Source organism: Amia ocellicauda, chromosome 20, assembly GCF_036373705.1.
Source record: "Amia ocellicauda isolate fAmiCal2 chromosome 20, fAmiCal2.hap1, whole genome shotgun sequence".
Lineage (NCBI taxonomy): Eukaryota > Metazoa > Chordata > Actinopteri > Amiiformes > Amiidae > Amia > Amia ocellicauda.
Genome location: NC_089869.1, coordinates 322,041 through 339,121, shown reverse-complemented (window position 1 = coordinate 339,121; position 17,081 = coordinate 322,041). Strand labels below are relative to the sequence as shown.

The following is a 17,081-nucleotide window of genomic DNA, read 5'->3' as shown; positions in this document are numbered from 1 at the left end:
TGAGCATTGGTCCTACAGTGGTAGAGATCTCACCTGCCACTCGGGAGGTGTCTGCTTGATTCGCGGCCAATGGTTTTCCCCGTTCTATATAGTAGAGGATGGCAAATAATTGCTACAACCAGACATTTGTGTCTGTCTCACTCACTCACTCATCTATCCAATTATCGTTAATGATTAGTACTTCTTTCCCATTCAACCACTTAAGATTTTCATAACCTGAGCATTGGTTGTTCAGTGGTAGAATTCTCGCCTGCCACGCGGAAAGCCCGGGTTCGATTCCCGGCCAATGCATTTTCCTCGTTCTGCAAAGAAGACAATGATTACATCGTATCTATAATGATTGGTACTTCTTTCTACATCATCCCATCCGGACGTTCCTGTTTCCCGCGCCTTAGTAATCCCGAGGTCATGGTCTGATTGGTACTTATTCATCGTTCAACCATTTCAAACCCTTGTCACCTGACCATTGGTCCGACAGTAGTAGAGATCTCACCTGCCACTCGGGAGGTTGTTGCTTGATTCGCGGCCAATGGTTATCCTCGATCTAAATAGAAGAGGATGGCTATTATTGTAACAACCAGACATTTGTGTCTGTCTCTCTCTCTCACTCACTCATCTATCTATAAAGATTGGTACCTCTATCTACATCGTCCCATCTGGACGTTCCTGATACCCGCGCCTTTGTAATCCTGAGGTCTGGGTCTGATTGGAACTTTTTCCTCCTTCTGCATAGACGATGATGACTGCATCGTGCCATCCAGAGGTTCGTCTGTGCCTCATTGGCTCGTGTTGGCTGAATCATTCATGTTTTATGGGTTAAAGTTCTGATTGGTACTTATTCCTCCTTCAGCCGGTTCAAACACCTATCACCTGAGAATTGGTCCTACAGTGGTAGAGATCTCACCTGCCACTCGGAGGTGTCTGCTTGATTCGTGGCCAATTTTTTTCTCCGTTCTATATAGAAGAGGATGGGAATTATTGTAACAACCAGACATTTGTGTCTGTCTCTCTCTCTCACTCACTCATCTATCTATAAAGATTGGTACCTCTTTCTACATCGTCCCATCCGGACGTTCCTGTTTCCCGCGCCTTAGTAATCCCGAGGTCTTGGTCTGATTGGTACGTATTCCTCGTTCATCCACTTGATACCCTTGTCACCTGAGCATTGGTCCTACAGTGGTAGAGATCTCAGCTGCCACGCAGGAATTCATTGCTCGATTCGCGGCCAATGGTTTTCCCCGTTCTATATAGAACAGGATGGCAAATTATTGCAACAACCAGACATTTGTGTCTGTCTCTCTCTCTCACTCACTCATCTATCTATAAAGATTGGTACCTCTTTCTACATCGTCCCATCCGGACGTTCCTCTTTCCCGTGCCTTAGTTATCCCGAGGTCTGGGTCTGATTGGTACTTTTTCCTCCTTCTGCATAGACGATGATGACTGCATCGTGCCATCCAGAGGTTCGTCTGTGCCTCATTGGCTCGTGTTGGCTGCATCATTCATGTTTTATGGGTTAAAGTTCTGATTGGTACTTATTCCTCCTTCAGCCGGTTCAAACATTTGTCACCTGAGCATTGGTCCTACAGTGGTAGAGATCTCACCTGCCACTCGGGAGGTGTCTGCTTGATTCGCGGCCAATGGTTTTCCCCGTTCTATATAGTAGAGGATGGCAAATAATTGCTACAACCAGACATTTGTGTCTGTCTCACTCACTCACTCATCTATCCAATTATCGTTAATGATTAGTACTTCTTTCCCATTCAACCACTTAAGATTTTCATAACCTGAGCATTGGTTGTTCAGTGGTAGAATTCTCGCCTGCCACGCGGAAAGCCCGGGTTCGATTCCCGGCCAATGCATTTTCCTCGTTCTGCAATGAAGACAATGATTACATCGTCCCATACAGGCGTTACTGTAACCCTGACTTAGTAATCCCGAGATCTAAGTCTCATCGGTACTTATTCCTCGTTCATCCACTTGAAACCCTTGTCACCTGAGCATTGGTCCGACAGTGGTAGAGATCTCACCTGGCACTCGGGAGGTTGTTGCTTCATTCGATGCCAATGGTTTTCCCCATTCTATGTAGAAGAGGATGGCTATTATTGTAACAACCAGACATTTGTGTCTGTCTCTCTCTCTCACTCACTCATCTATCTATAGAGATTGGTACCTCTTTCTACATCGTCCCATCCGGACGTTCCTGTTTCCCGTGCCTTAGTTATCCCGAGGTCTAAGTCTGATTGGTACTTATTCATCGTTCATCCACTTGAAACCCTTGTCACCTGAGCATTTGTGCTACAGTGGTAGATATCTCACCTTCCACTCGGGAGGTTGTTGCTTGATTCGCGGCCAATGGTTATCCCCGATCTATATAGAAGAGGATGGCTATTATTGTAACAACCACACATTTGTGTCTGTCTCTCTCTCTCACTCACTCATCTATCTATAAAGATTGGTACCTCTTTCTACATCGTCCCATCCGGACGTTCCTGTTTCCCGCGCCTTAGTAATCCCGAGGTCTTGGTCTGATTGGTACTTATTCCTCGTTCATCCACTTGATACCCTTGTCACCTGAGCATTGGTCCTACAGTGGTAGAGATCTCAGCTGCCACGCAGGAATTCATTGCTCGATTCGCGGCCAATGGTTTTCCCCGTTCTATATAGAACAGGATGGCAAATTATTGCAACAACCAGACATTTGTGTCTGTCTCTCTCTCTCACTCACTCATCTATCTATAAAGATTGGTACCTCTTTCTACATCGTCCCATCCGGACGTTCCTGTTTCCCGTGCCTTAGTTATCCCGAGGTCTGGGTCTGATTGGTACTTTTTCCTCCTTCTGCATAGACGATGATGACTGCATCGTGCCATCCAGAGGTTCGTCTGTGCCTCATTGGCTCGTGTTGGCTGCATCATTCATGTTTTATGGGTTAAAGTTCTGATTGGTACTTATTCCTCCTTCAGCCGGTTCAAACATTTGTCACCTGAGCATTGGTCCTACAGTGGTAGAGATCTCACCTGCCACTCGGGAGGTGTCTGCTTGATTCGTGGCCAATGGTTTTCCCCGTTCTATATAGTAGAGGATGGCAAATATTTGCTACAACCAGACATTTGTGTCTGTCTCACTCACTCACTCATCTATCCAATTATCTTTAATGATTAGTACTTCTTTCCCATTCAACCACTTAAGATTTTCATAACCTGAGCATTGGTTGTTCAGTGGTAGAATTCTCGCCTGCCACGCGGGAGGCCCGGGTTCGATTCCCGGCCAATGCATTTTCCTCGTTCTGCAAAGAAGACTGATTACATCGTCCCATACGGGCGTTACTGTAACCCTGACTTAGTAATCCCGAGATCTAAGTTTCATCGGTACTTATTCCTCCTTCAGCCGGTTCAAACACCTATCACCTGAGAATTGGTCCTACAGTGGTAGAGATCTCACCTGCCACTCGGAGGTGTCTGCTTGATTCGTGGCCAATTTTTTTCTCCGTTCTATATAGAAGAGGATGGGAATTATTGTAACAACCAGACATTTGTGTCTGTCTCTCTCTCTCTCTTTCACTCACTCACTCATCTATCTATAATGATTGGTACTTCTTTCTACATCAACCCATCCGGACGTTACTGTAACCCTGATTTAGTAATCCCGAGATCTAAGTCTCATCGGTACTTATTCCTCGTTCATCCACTTGAAACCCTTGTCAACTGAGCATTGTTCCGACAGTGGTAGAGATCTCACCTGCCACTCGGGAGGTTGTTGCTTCATTCGCGGCCAATGGTTTTCCACATTCTATGTAGAAGAGGATGGCTATTATTGTAACAACCAGACATTTGTGTCTGTCTCTCTCTCTCTTTCACTCACTCACTCATCAATCTATAATGATTGGTACTTCTTTCTACATCATCCCATCCGGACGTTCCTGTTTCCTGCGCCTTAGTAATCCCGAGGTCATGGTCTGATTGGTACTTATTCATCGTTCAACCATTTCAAACCCTTGTCACCTGACCATTGGTCCAACAGTGGTAGAGATCTCACCTTCCACTCGGGAGGTTGTTGCTTGATTCGCGGCCAATGGTTTTCCCCATTCTATGTAGAAGAGGATGGCTATTATTGTAACAACCAGACATTTGTGTCTGTCTCTCTCTCTCACTCACTCATCTATCTATAGAGATTGGTACCTCTTTCTACATCGTCCCATCCGGACGTTCCTGTTTCCCGTGCCTTAGTTATCCCGAGGTCTAAGTCTGATTGGTACTTATTCATCGTTCATCCACTTGAAACCCTTGTCACCTGAGCATTTGTGCTACAGTGGTAGATATCTCACCTTCCACTCGGGAGGTTGTTGCTTGATTCGCGGCCAATGGTTATCCCCGATCTATATAGAAGAGGATGGCTATTATTGTAACAACCACACATTTGTGTCTGTCTCTCTCTCTCACTCACTCATCTATCTATAAAGATTGGTACCTCTTTCTACATCGTCCCATCCGGACGTTCCTGTTTCCCGCGCCTTAGTAATCCCGAGGTCTTGGTCTGATTGGTACTTATTCCTCGTTCATCCACTTGATACCCTTGTCACCTGAGCATTGGTCCTACAGTGGTAGAGATCTCAGCTGCCACGCAGGAATTCATTGCTCGATTCGCGGCCAATGGTTTTCCCCGTTCTATATAGAACAGGATGGCAAATTATTGCAACAACCAGACATTTGTGTCTGTCTCTCTCTCTCACTCACTCATCTATCTATAAAGATTGGTACCTCTTTCTACATCGTCCCATCCGGACGTTCCTGTTTCCCGTGCCTTAGTTATCCCGAGGTCTGGGTCTGATTGGTACTTTTTCCTCCTTCTGCATAGACGATGATGACTGCATCGTGCCATCCAGAGGTTCGTCTGTGCCTCAATGGCTCGTGTTGGCTGCATCATTCATGTTTTATGGGTTAAAGTTCTGATTGGTACTTATTCCTCCTTCAGCCGGTTCAAACATTTGTCACCTGAGCATTGGTCCTACAGTGGTAGAGATCTCACCTGCCACTCGGGAGGTGTCTGCTTGATTCGTGGCCAATGGTTTTCCCCGTTCTATATAGTAGAGGATGGCAAATATTTGCTACAACCAGACATTTGTGTCTGTCTCACTCACTCACTCATCTATCCAATTATCTTTAATGATTAGTACTTCTTTCCCATTCAACCACTTAAGATTTTCATAACCTGAGCATTGGTTGTTCAGTGGTAGAATTCTCGCCTGCCACGCGGGAGGCCCGGGTTCGATTCCCGGCCAATGCATTTTCCTCGTTCTGCAAAGAAGACTGATTACATCGTCCCATACGGGCGTTACTGTAACCCTGACTTAGTAATCCCGAGATCTAAGTTTCATCAGTACTTATTCCTCCTTCAGCCGGTTCAAACACCTATCACCTGAGAATTGGTCCTACAGTGGTAGAGATCTCACCTGCCACTCGGAGGTGTCTGCTTGATTCGTGGCCAATTTTTTTCTCCGTTCTATATAGAAGAGGATGGGAATTATTGTAACAACCAGACATTTGTGTCTGTCTCTCTCTCTCTCTTTCACTCACTCACTCATCTATCTATAATGATTGGTACTTCTTTCTACATCATCCCATCCGGACGTTACTGTAACCTGTGACTTAGTAATCCCGAGATCTAAGTGTCATCGTTACTTATTCCTCGTTCATCCACTTGAAACCCTTGTCACCTGAGCATTTGTGCTACAGTGGTAGATATCTCACCTTCCACTCGGGAGGTTGTTGCTTGATTCGCGGCCAATGGTTTTCCCCATTCTATGTAGAAGAGGATGGCTATTATTGTAACAACCAGACATTTGTGTCTGTCTCTCTCTCTCACTCACTCATCTATCTATAAAGATTGGTACCTCTTTCTACATCGTCCCATCCGGACGTTCCTGTTTCCAGTGCCTTAGTTATCCCGAGGTCTGGGTATGATTGGAACTTATTCCTCTTTCATCCTCTTGAAACCCTTGTCACCTGAGCATTGGTCCGCCAGTGGTAGCGATCTCACCGGCCACTCGGGAGGTTGTTGCTTGAATCGCGGACAATGGTTATCCCCGATCTATATAGAAGAGGATGGCTATTATTGTAACAACCAGACATTTGTGTCTGTCTCTCTCTCTCATTAACTCAGTCATCTATTTATAATGATTGGTACTTCTTTCTACTTCGTCCCATCTGGACGTTCCTGATACCCTCGCCTTAGTAATCCTGAGGTCTAAGTCTGATTGGTACTTATTCATCGTTCAACCATTTGAAACCCTTGTCACCTGACCATTGGTCCGACAGTGGTAGAGATCTCACCTTCCACTAGGGAGGTTGTTGCTTGATTCGCGGCCAATGGTTTTCCCTATTCTATGTAGAAGAGGATGGCTATTATTGTAACAACCAGACATTTGTGTCTGTCTCTCTCTCTTACTCACTCATCTATCAATAGAGATTGGTACCTCTTTCTACATCGTCCCATCCGGACGTTCCTGTTTCCCGTGCCTTAGTTATCCCGAGGTCTAAGTCTGATTGGTACTTATTCATCGTTCAACCATTTGAAACCCTTGTCACCTGACCATTGGTCCGACAGTGGTAGAGATCTCACCTTCCACTCGGGAGGTTGTTGCTCGATTCGCGGCCAATGGTTTTCCCCGTTCTATATAGAACATGATGGCAAATAATTGCAACAACCAGACATTTGTGTCTGTCTCTCTCTCTCACTCACTCATCTATCTAAAAAGATTGGTACCTCTTTCTACATCGTCCCATCCGGACGTTCCTGTTTCCCGTGCCTTAGTTATCCCGAGGTCTGGGTCTGATTGGTACTTTTTCCTCCTTCTGCATAGACGACGATGACTGCATCGTGCCATCCAGAGGTTCGTCTGTGCCTCATTGGCTCGTGTTGGCTGCATCATTCATGTTTTATGGGTTAAAGTTGTGATTGGTACTTATTCCTCCTTCAGCCGGTTCAAACACTTGTCACCTGAGCATTGGTCCTACAGTGGTAGAGATCTCACCTGCCACTCGGGAGGTGTCTGCTTGATTCGCGGCCAATGGTTTTCCCCGTTCTATATAGTAGAGGATGGCAAATAATTGCAACAACCAGACATTTGTGTCTGTCTCACTCACTCACTCATCTATCCTATTATCTATAATGATTAGTACTTCTTTCCCATTCAACCACTTAAAATTTTCATAACCTGAGCATTGGTTGTTCAGTGGTAGAATTCTCGCCTGCCACGCGGGAGGCCCGGGTTCGATTCCCGGCCAATGCATTTTCCTCGTTCTGCAAAGAAGACTGATTACATCGTCCCATACGGGCGTTACTGTAACCCTGACTTAGTAATCCCGAGATCTAAGTCTCATCGGTACTTATTCCTCGTTCATCCACTTGAAACCCTTGTCACCTGACCATTGGTCCAACAGTGGTAGAGATCTCACCTGCCACTCGGGAGGTTGTTGCTTCATTCGCGGCCAATGGTTTTCCCCATTCTATGTAGAAGAGGATGGCTATTATTGTAACAACCAGACATTTGTGTCTGTCTCTCTCTCTCTTTCACTCACTCACTCATCAATCTATAATGATTGGTACTTCTTTCTACATCATCCCATCCGGACGTTCCTGTTTCCTGCGCCTTAGTAATCCCGAGGTCATGGTCTGATTGGTACTTATTCATCGTTCAACCATTTCAAACCCTTGTCACCTGACCATTGGTCCAACAGTGGTAGAGATCTCACCTTCCACTCGGGAGGTTGTTGCTTGATTCGCGGCCAATGGTTTTCCCCATTCTATGTAGAAGAGGATGGCTATTATTGTAACAACCAGACATTTGTGTCTGTCTCTCTCTCTCACTCAATCATCTATCTGTAAAGATTGGTACCTCCTTCTACATCGTCCCATCCAGACGTTCCTGTTTCCCGTGCCCTAGTTATCCCGAGGTCTGGGTATGATTGGAACTTATTCCTCGTTCATCCACTTGAAACCCTTGTCACCTGAGCATTGGTCCTACAGTGGTAGAGATCTCACCTTCCACTAGGGAGGTTGTTGCTTGATTCGCGGCCAATGGTTTTCCCTATTCTATGTAGAAGAGGATGGCTATTATTGTAACAACCAGACATTTGTGTCTGTCTCTCTCTCTTACTCACTCATCTATCTATAGAGATTGGTACCTCTTTCTACATCGTCCCATCCGGACGTTCCTGTTTCCCGTGCCTTAGTTATCCCGAGGTCTAAGTCTGATTGGTACTTATTCATCGTTCAACCATTTGAAACCCTTGTCATCTGACCATTGGTCCGACAGTGGTAGAGATCTCACCTTCCACTAGGGAGGTTGTTGCTTGATTCGCGGCCAATGGTTTTCCCTATTCTATGTAGAAGAGGATGGCTATTATTGTAACAACCAGACATTTGTGTCTGTCTCTCTCTCTTACTCACTCATCTATCCATAGAGATTGGTACCTCTTTCTACATCGTCCCATCCGGACGTTCCTGTTTCCCGTGCCTTAGTTATCCCGAGGTCTAAGTCTGATTGGTACTTATTCATCGTTCAACCATTTGAAACCCTTGTCACCTGACCATTGGTCCGACAGTGGTAGAGATCTCACCTTCCACTCGGGAGGTTGTTGCTCGATTCGCGGCCAATGGTTTTCCCCGTTCTATATAGAACATGATGGCAAATAATTGCAACAACCAGACATTTGTGTCTGTCTCTCTCTCTCACTCACTCATCTATCTAAAAAGATTGGTACCTCTTTCTACATCGTCCCATCCGGACGTTCCTGTTTCCCGTGCCTTAGTCATCCCGAGGTCTGGGTCTGATTGGTACTTTTTCCTCCTTCTGCATAGACGACGATGACTGCATCGTGCCATCCAGAGGTTCGTCTGTGCCTCATTGGCTCGTGTTGGCTGCATCATTCATGTTTTATGGGTTAAAGTTGTGATTGGTACTTATTCCTCCTTCAGCCGGTTCAAACACTTGTCACCTGAGCATTGGTCCTACAGTGGTAGAGATCTCACCTGCCACTCGGGAGGTGTCTGCTTGATTCGCGGCCAATGGTTTTCCCCGTTCTATATAGTAGAGGATGGCAAATAATTGCAACAACCAGACATTTGTGTCTGTCTCACTCACTCACTCATCTATCCTATTATCTATAATGATTAGTACTTCTTTCCCATTCAACCACTTAAAATTTTCATAACCTGAGCATTGGTTGTTCAGTGGTAGAATTCTCGCCTGCCACGCGGGAGGCCCGGGTTCGATTCCCGGCCAATGCATTTTCCTCGTTCTGCAAAGAAGACTGATTACATCGTCCCATACGGGCGTTACTGTAACCCTGACTTAGTAATCCCGAGATCTAAGTCTCATCGGTACTTATTCCTCGTTCATCCACTTGAAACCCTTGTCAACTGAGCATTGTTCCGACAGTGGTAGAGATCTCACCTGCCACTCGGGAGGTTGTTGCTTCATTCGCGGCCAATGGTTTTCCCCATTCTATGTAGAAGAGGATGGCTATTATTGTAACAACCAGACATTTGTGTCTGTCTCTCTCTCTCTTTCACTCACTCACTCATCAATCTATAATGATTGGTACTTCTTTCTACATCATCCCATCCGGACGTTCCTGTTTCCTGCGCCTTAGTAATCCCGAGGTCATGGTCTGATTGGTACTTATTCATCGTTCAACCATTTCAAACCCTTGTCACCTGACCATTGGTCCAACAGTGGTAGAGATCTCACCTGCCACTCGGGAGGTTGTTGCTTGATTCGCGGCCAATGGTTATCCTCGATCTATATAGAAGAGGATGGCTATTATTGTAACAACCAGACACTTGTGTCTGTCTCTCTCTCTCTTTCACTCACTCACTCATCTATCTATAATGATTGTTACTTATTCCTTTTTCAACTACTCGAAACCCTTGTCACCTGAGCATTGGTCCTACAGACGTAGAGACCTCACCTGCCACTCGGGAGGCCTTTGCTTGATTCGCGGCCAATGGTTTTCCCCGTTCTATATAGTAGAGGATGGCAAATAATTGCAACAACCAGACATTTGTGTCTGTCTCACTCACTCACTCATCTATCCAATTATCTATAATGATTAGTACTTCTTTCCCATTCAACCACTTAAGATTTTCATAACCTGAGCATTGGTTGTTCAGTGATAGAGTTCTCGCCTGCCACGCGGGAGGCCTGGGTTCGATTCCCGGCCAATGCATTTTCCTCGTTCTGCAAAGAAGACAATGATTACATCGTCCCATCCGGACGTTATTGTAACCAGTGACTTAGTAATCCCGAGATCTAAGTCTCATCGGTACTTATTCCTCGTTCATCCACTTGAAACCCTTGTCACCTGAGCATTGGTCAAACAGTGGTAGAGATCTCACCTGCCACTCGGGAGGCCATTGCTTGATTCGCGCCAATGGTTTTCCCCGTTCTATATAGTAGAGGATGGCAAATAATTGCAACAACCACACATTTGTGTCTGTCTCACTCACTCACTCATCTATCCAATTATCTTTAATGATTGGTACTTCTTTCCCATTCAACCACTTAATATTTTCATAACCTGAGCATTGGTTGTTCAGTGGAAGAATTCTCGCCTGCCACGCGGGAGGCCCGGGTTCGATTCCCGGCCAATGCATTTTCCTCGTTCTGCAAAGAAGACAATGATTACATCGTCCCATCCGGACGTTACTGTAACCCGTGACTTAGTAATCCCCAGATCTAAGTCTCATCGGTACTTATTCCTCGTTCATCCACTTGAAACCCTTGTCACCTGAGCATTGGTCCGACAGTGGTAGAGATCTCACCTGCCACTCGGGAGGTTGTTGCTTGATTCGCGGCCAATGGTTTTCCCCATTCTATGTAGAAGAGGATGGCTATTATTGTAACAACCAGACATTTGTGTCTGTCTCTCTCTCTCTTTCACTCACTCACTCATCTATCTATAATGATTGGTACTTCTTTCTACATCATCCCATCCGGACGTTCCTGTTTCCCGCGCCTTAGTAATCCCGAGGTCTTGGTCTGATTGGTACTTATTCCTCGTTCATCCACTTGATACCCTTGTCACCTGAGCATTGGTCCTACAGTGGTAGAGATCTCAGCTGCCACGCAGGAATTCATTGCTCGATTCGCGGCCAATGGTTTTCCCCGTTCTATATAGAACAGGATGGCAAATAATTGCAACAACCAGACATTTGTGTCTGTCTCTCTCTCTCACTCACTCATCTATCTAAAAAGATTGGTACCTCTTTCTACATCGTCCCATCCGAACGTTCCTGTTTCCCGTGCCTTAGTTATCCCGAGGTCTGGGTCTGATTGGTACTTTTTCCTCCTTCTGCATAGACGACGATGACTGCATCGTGACATCCAGAGGTTCGTCTGTGCCTCATTGGCTCGTGTTGGCTGCATCATTCATGTTTTATGGGTTAAAGTTCTGAATGGTACTTATTCCTCCTTCAGCCGGTTCAAACACTTGTCACCTGAGCATTGGTCCTACATTGGTAGAGATCTCACCTGCCACTCGGGAGGTGTCTGCTTGATTCGCGGCCAATGGTTTTCCCCGTTCTATATAGTAGAGGATGGCAAATAATTGCAACAACCAGACATTTGTGTCTGTCTCACTCACTCACTCATCTATCCTATAATCTATAATGATTAGTACTTCTTTCCCATTCAACCACTTAAAATTTTCATAACCTTAGCATTGGTTGTTCAGTGGTAGAATTCTCGCCTGCCACGCGGGAGGCCCGGGTTCGATTCCCGGCCAATGCATTTTCCTCGTTCTGCAAAGAAGACAATGATTACATCGTCCCATACGGGCGTTACTGTAACCCTGACTTAGTAATCCCGAGATCTAAGTCTCATCGGTACTTATTCCTCGTTCATCCACTTGAAACCCTTGTCACCTGAGCATTGGTCCGCCAGTGGTAGCGATCTCACCGGCCACTCGGGAGGTTGTTGCTTGATTCGCGGACAATGGTTATCCCCGATCTATATAGAAGAGGATGGCTATTATTGTAACAACCAGACATTTGTGTCTGTCTCTCTCTCTCACTAACTCAGTCATCTATTTATAATGATTGGTACTTCTTTCTACTTCGTCCCATCTGGACGTTCCTGATACCCGCGCCTTAGTAATCCTGAGGTCTAAGTCTGATTGGTACTTATTCATCGTTCAACCATTTGAAACCCTTGTCACCTGACCACTGGTCCGACAGTGGTAGAGATCTCACCTTCCACTAGGGAGGTTTTGCTTGATTCGCGGCCAATGGTTTTCCCCATTCTATGTAGAAGAGGATGGCTATTATTGTAACAAACAGACATTTGTGTCTGTCTCTCTCTCTCTTTCACTCACTCACTCACTCATCTATCTATAAAGATTGGTACCTCTTTCTACATCGTCCCATCCGGACGTTCCTGTTTCCCGTGCCTTAGTTATCCCGAGGTCTGGGTCTGATTGGTACTTATTCCTCTTTCAACCATTTGAAACCCTTGTGACCTGAGCATTGGTCCTACAGTGGTAGAGATCTCACCTGCCACTCGGAGGTGTCTGCTTGATTCGTGGCCAATTTTTTTCTCCGTTCTATATAGAAGAGGATGGGAATCATTGTAACAACCAGACATTTGTGTCTGTCTCTCTCTCTCTTTCACTCACTCACTCATCTATATATAATGATTGGTACTTCTTTCTACATCATCCCATCCGGACGTTCCTGTTTCCCGCACCTTAGTAATCCCGAGGTCTTGGTCTGATTGGTACTTATTCATCGTTCAACCATTTGAAACCCTTCTCACCTGACCATTGGTCCAACAGTGGCAGAGATCTCACCTTCCACTTGGGAGGTTGTTGCTTGATTCGCAGCCAATGGTTTTCCCAATTCTATGTAGAAGAGGATGGCTATTATTGTATCAACCAGACATTTGTGTCTTTCTGTCTCTCTCTCTCACTAACTCAGTCATCTATTTATAATGATTGGTACTTCTTTCTACTTCGTCCCATCTGGACATTCCTGATACCCGCGCCTTAGTAATCCTGAGGTCTGGGTCTGATTGGTACTTTTTCCTCCTTCTGCATAGACGACGATGACTGCATCGTGCCATCCAGAGGTTCGTCTGTGCCTCATTGGCTCGTGTTGGCTGCATCATTCATGTTTTATGGGTTAAAGTTCTGATTGGTACTTATTCCTCCTTCAGCCGGTTCAAACACTTATCACCTGAGAATTGGTCCTACCGTGGTAGAGATCTCACCTGCCACTCGGGAGGTGTCTGCTTGACTCGCGGCCAATTTTTTTCTCCGTTCTATATAGAAGAGGTTGGCTATTATTGTAACAACCAGACATTTGTCTCTCTCTCTCTCTCTGTCACTCACTCACTCATCTATCTATAATGATTGTTACTTATTCCTTGTTCAACTACTCGAAACCCTTGTCACCTGAGCATTGGTCCTACAGACGTAGAGACCTCACCTGCCACTCGGGAGGCCTTTGCTTGATTCGCGGCCAATGGTTTTCCCCGTTCTATATAGTAGAGGATGGCAAATAATTGCAACAACCAGACATTTGTGTCTGTCTCACTCACTCACTCATCTATCCAATTATCTATAATGATTAGTACTTCTTTCCCATTCAACCACTTAAGATTTTCATAACCTGAGCATTGGTTGTTCAGTGATAGAGTTCTCGCCTGCCACGCGGGAGGCCTGGGTTCGATTCCCGGCCAATGCATTTTCCTCGTTCTGCAAAGAAGACAATGATTACATCGTCCCATCCGGACGTTATTGTAACCAGTGACTTAGTAATCCCGAGATCTAAGTCTCATCGGTACTTATTCCTCGTTCATCCACTTGAAACCCTTGTCACCTGAGCATTGGTCAAACAGTGGTAGAGATCTCACCTGCCACTCGGGAGGCCTTTGCTTGATTCGCGCCAATGGTTTTCCCCGTTCTATATAGTAGAGGATGGCAAATAATTGCAACAACCACACATTTGTGTCTGTCTCACTCACTCACTCATCTATCCAATTATCTTTAATGATTGGTACTTCTTTCCCATTCAACCACTTAATATTTTCATAACCTGAGCATTGGTTGTTCAGTGGAAGAATTCTCGCCTGCCACGCGGGAGGCCCGGGTTCGATTCCCGGCCAATGCATTTTCCTCGTTCTGCAAAGAAGACAATGATTACATCGTCCCATACGGGCGTTACTGTAACCCTGACTTAGTAATCCCGAGATCTAAGTCTCATCGGTACTTATTCCTCGTTCATCCACTTGAAACCCTTGTCACCTGAGCATTGGTCCGCCAGTGGTAGCGATCTCACCGGCCACTCGGGAGGTTGTTGCTTGATTCGCGGACAATGGTTATCCCCGATCTATATAGAAGAGGATGGCTATTATTGTAACAACCAGACATTTGTGTCTGTCTCTCTCTCTCACTAACTCAGTCATCTATTTATAATGATTGGTACTTCTTTCTACTTCGTCCCATCTGGACGTTCCTGATACCCGCGCCTTAGTAATCCTGAGGTCTAAGTCTGATTGGTACTTATTCATCGTTCAACCATTTGAAACCCTTGTCACCTGACCACTGGTCCGACAGTGGTAGAGATCTCACCTTCCACTAGGGAGGTTTTGCTTGATTCGCGGCCAATGGTTTTCCCCATTCTATGTAGAAGAGGATGGCTATTATTGTAACAAACAGACATTTGTGTCTGTCTCTCTCTCTCTTTCACTCACTCACTCACTCATCTATCTATAAAGATTGGTACCTCTTTCTACATCGTCCCATCCGGACGTTCCTGTTTCCCGTGCCTTAGTTATCCCGAGGTCTGGGTCTGATTGGTACTTATTCCTCTTTCAACCATTTGAAACCCTTGTGACCTGAGCATTGGTCCTACAGTGGTAGAGATCTCACCTGCCACTCGGAGGTGTCTGCTTGATTCGTGGCCAATTTTTTTCTCCGTTCTATATAGAAGAGGATGGGAATTATTGTAACAACCAGACATTTGTGTCTGTCTCTCTCTCTCTTTCACTCACTCACTCATCTATATATAATGATTGGTACTTCTTTCTACATCATCCCATCCGGACGTTCCTGTTTCCCGCACCTTAGTAATCCCGAGGTCTTGGTCTGATTGGTACTTATTCATCGTTCAACCATTTGAAACCCTTCTCACCTGACCATTGGTCCAACAGTGGCAGAGATCTCACCTTCCACTTGGGAGGTTGTTGCTTGATTCGCAGCCAATGGTTTTCCCAATTCTATGTAGAAGAGGATGGCTATTATTGTATCAACCAGACATTTGTGTCTTTCTGTCTCTCTCTCTCACTAACTCAGTCATCTATTTATAATGATTGGTACTTCTTTCTACTTCGTCCCATCTGGACATTCCTGATACCCGCGCCTTAGTAATCCTGAGGTCTGGGTCTGATTGGTACTTTTTCCTCCTTCTGCATAGACGACGATGACTGCATCGTGCCATCCAGAGGTTCGTCTGTGCCTCATTGGCTCGTGTTGGCTGCATCATTCATGTTTTATGGGTTAAAGTTCTGATTGGTACTTATTCCTCCTTCAGCCGGTTCAAACACTTATCACCTGAGAATTGGTCCTACCGTGGTAGAGATCTCACCTGCCACTCGGGAGGTGTCTGCTTGACTCGCGGCCAATTTTTTTCTCCGTTCTATATAGAAGAGGTTGGCTATTATTGTAACAACCAGACATTTGTCTCTCTCTCTCTCTCTGTCACTCACTCACTCATCTATCTATAATGATTGTTACTTATTCCTTGTTCAACTACTCGAAACCCTTGTCACCTGAGCATTGGTCCTACAGACGTAGAGACCTCACCTGCCACTCGGGAGGCCTTTGCTTGATTCGCGGCCAATGGTTTTCCCCGTTCTATATAGTAGAGGATGGCAAATAATTGCAACAACCAGACATTTGTGTCTGTCTCACTCACTCACTCATCTATCCAATTATCTATAATGATTAGTACTTCTTTCCCATTCAACCACTTAAGATTTTCATAACCTGAGCATTGGTTGTTCAGTGATAGAGTTCTCGCCTGCCACGCGGGAGGCCTGGGTTCGATTCCCGGCCAATGCATTTTCCTCGTTCTGCAAAGAAGACAATGATTACATCGTCCCATCCGGACGTTATTGTAACCAGTGACTTAGTAATCCCGAGATCTAAGTCTCATCGGTACTTATTCCTCGTTCATCCACTTGAAACCCTTGTCACCTGAGCATTGGTCAAACAGTGGTAGAGATCTCACCTGCCACTCGGGAGGCCTTTGCTTGATTCGCGCCAATGGTTTTCCCCGTTCTATATAGTAGAGGATGGCAAATAATTGCAACAACCACACATTTGTGTCTGTCTCACTCACTCACTCATCTATCCAATTATCTTTAATGATTGGTACTTCTTTCCCATTCAACCACTTAATATTTTCATAACCTGAGCATTGGTTGTTCAGTGGAAGAATTCTCGCCTGCCACGCGGGAGGCCCGGGTTCGATTCCCGGCCAATGCATTTTCCTCGTTCTGCAAAGAAGACAATGATTACATCGTCCCATCCGGACGTTACTGTAACCCGTGATTTAGTAATCCCCAGATCTAAGTCTCATCGGTACTTATTCCTCGTTCATCCACTTGAAGCCCTTGTCACCTGAGCATTGGTCCGACAGTGGTAGAGATCTCACCTGCCACTCGGGAGGTTGTTGCTTGATTCGCGGCCAATGGTTTTCCCCATTCTATGTAGAAGAGGATGGCTATTATTGTAACAACCAGACATTTGTGTCTGTCTCTCTCTCTCTTTCACTCACTCACTCATCTATCTATAATGATTGGTACTTCTTTCTACATCATCCCATCCGGACGTTCCTGTTTCCCGCGCCTTAGTAATCCCGAGGTCTTGGTCTGATTGGTACCTGTTCATCGTTCAACCATTTCAAACCCTTGTCACCTGACCATTGGTCCGACAGTAGTAGAGATCTCACCTGCCACACAGGAGGTTGTTGCTTGATTCGCGGCCAATGGTTATCCTCGATCTATATAGAAGAGG

At 45.5% G+C, this 17,081-nt stretch overlaps 13 non-coding genes across 13 annotated transcripts; all 13 read left to right on the top strand.

Annotated features, from left to right (window-relative positions):
- The first annotated feature begins 220 nt into the window (after window positions 1-220).
- On the top strand, window positions 221-291 carry trnag-gcc (transfer RNA glycine (anticodon GCC)). The gene has a single exon. It is a non-coding gene; the product is annotated as a tRNA-Gly (tRNA).
- Window positions 292-1,791: 1,500 nt separating this feature from the next.
- On the top strand, window positions 1,792-1,862 carry trnag-gcc (transfer RNA glycine (anticodon GCC)). Its single transcript has one exon. It is a non-coding gene; the product is annotated as a tRNA-Gly (tRNA).
- Window positions 1,863-3,207: 1,345 nt separating this feature from the next.
- trnag-gcc (transfer RNA glycine (anticodon GCC)) lies at window positions 3,208-3,278 on the top strand. The gene has a single exon. It is a non-coding gene; the product is annotated as a tRNA-Gly (tRNA).
- A 1,937-nt stretch (window positions 3,279-5,215) lies between these two features.
- trnag-gcc (transfer RNA glycine (anticodon GCC)) lies at window positions 5,216-5,286 on the top strand. Its single transcript has one exon. It is a non-coding gene; the product is annotated as a tRNA-Gly (tRNA).
- Window positions 5,287-7,220: 1,934 nt separating this feature from the next.
- Window positions 7,221-7,291, top strand: trnag-gcc (transfer RNA glycine (anticodon GCC)). Its single transcript has one exon. It is a non-coding gene; the product is annotated as a tRNA-Gly (tRNA).
- A 1,929-nt stretch (window positions 7,292-9,220) lies between these two features.
- On the top strand, window positions 9,221-9,291 carry trnag-gcc (transfer RNA glycine (anticodon GCC)). The gene has a single exon. It is a non-coding gene; the product is annotated as a tRNA-Gly (tRNA).
- Window positions 9,292-10,161: 870 nt separating this feature from the next.
- trnag-gcc (transfer RNA glycine (anticodon GCC)) lies at window positions 10,162-10,232 on the top strand. Its single transcript has one exon. It is a non-coding gene; the product is annotated as a tRNA-Gly (tRNA).
- A 355-nt stretch (window positions 10,233-10,587) lies between these two features.
- Window positions 10,588-10,658, top strand: trnag-gcc (transfer RNA glycine (anticodon GCC)). Its single transcript has one exon. It is a non-coding gene; the product is annotated as a tRNA-Gly (tRNA).
- Window positions 10,659-11,723: 1,065 nt separating this feature from the next.
- On the top strand, window positions 11,724-11,794 carry trnag-gcc (transfer RNA glycine (anticodon GCC)). The gene has a single exon. It is a non-coding gene; the product is annotated as a tRNA-Gly (tRNA).
- A 1,881-nt stretch (window positions 11,795-13,675) lies between these two features.
- trnag-gcc (transfer RNA glycine (anticodon GCC)) lies at window positions 13,676-13,746 on the top strand. Its single transcript has one exon. It is a non-coding gene; the product is annotated as a tRNA-Gly (tRNA).
- Window positions 13,747-14,101: 355 nt separating this feature from the next.
- On the top strand, window positions 14,102-14,172 carry trnag-gcc (transfer RNA glycine (anticodon GCC)). Its single transcript has one exon. It is a non-coding gene; the product is annotated as a tRNA-Gly (tRNA).
- A 1,881-nt stretch (window positions 14,173-16,053) lies between these two features.
- trnag-gcc (transfer RNA glycine (anticodon GCC)) lies at window positions 16,054-16,124 on the top strand. The gene has a single exon. It is a non-coding gene; the product is annotated as a tRNA-Gly (tRNA).
- A 355-nt stretch (window positions 16,125-16,479) lies between these two features.
- trnag-gcc (transfer RNA glycine (anticodon GCC)) lies at window positions 16,480-16,550 on the top strand. The gene has a single exon. It is a non-coding gene; the product is annotated as a tRNA-Gly (tRNA).
- Window positions 16,551-17,081: the final 531 nt, after the last annotated feature.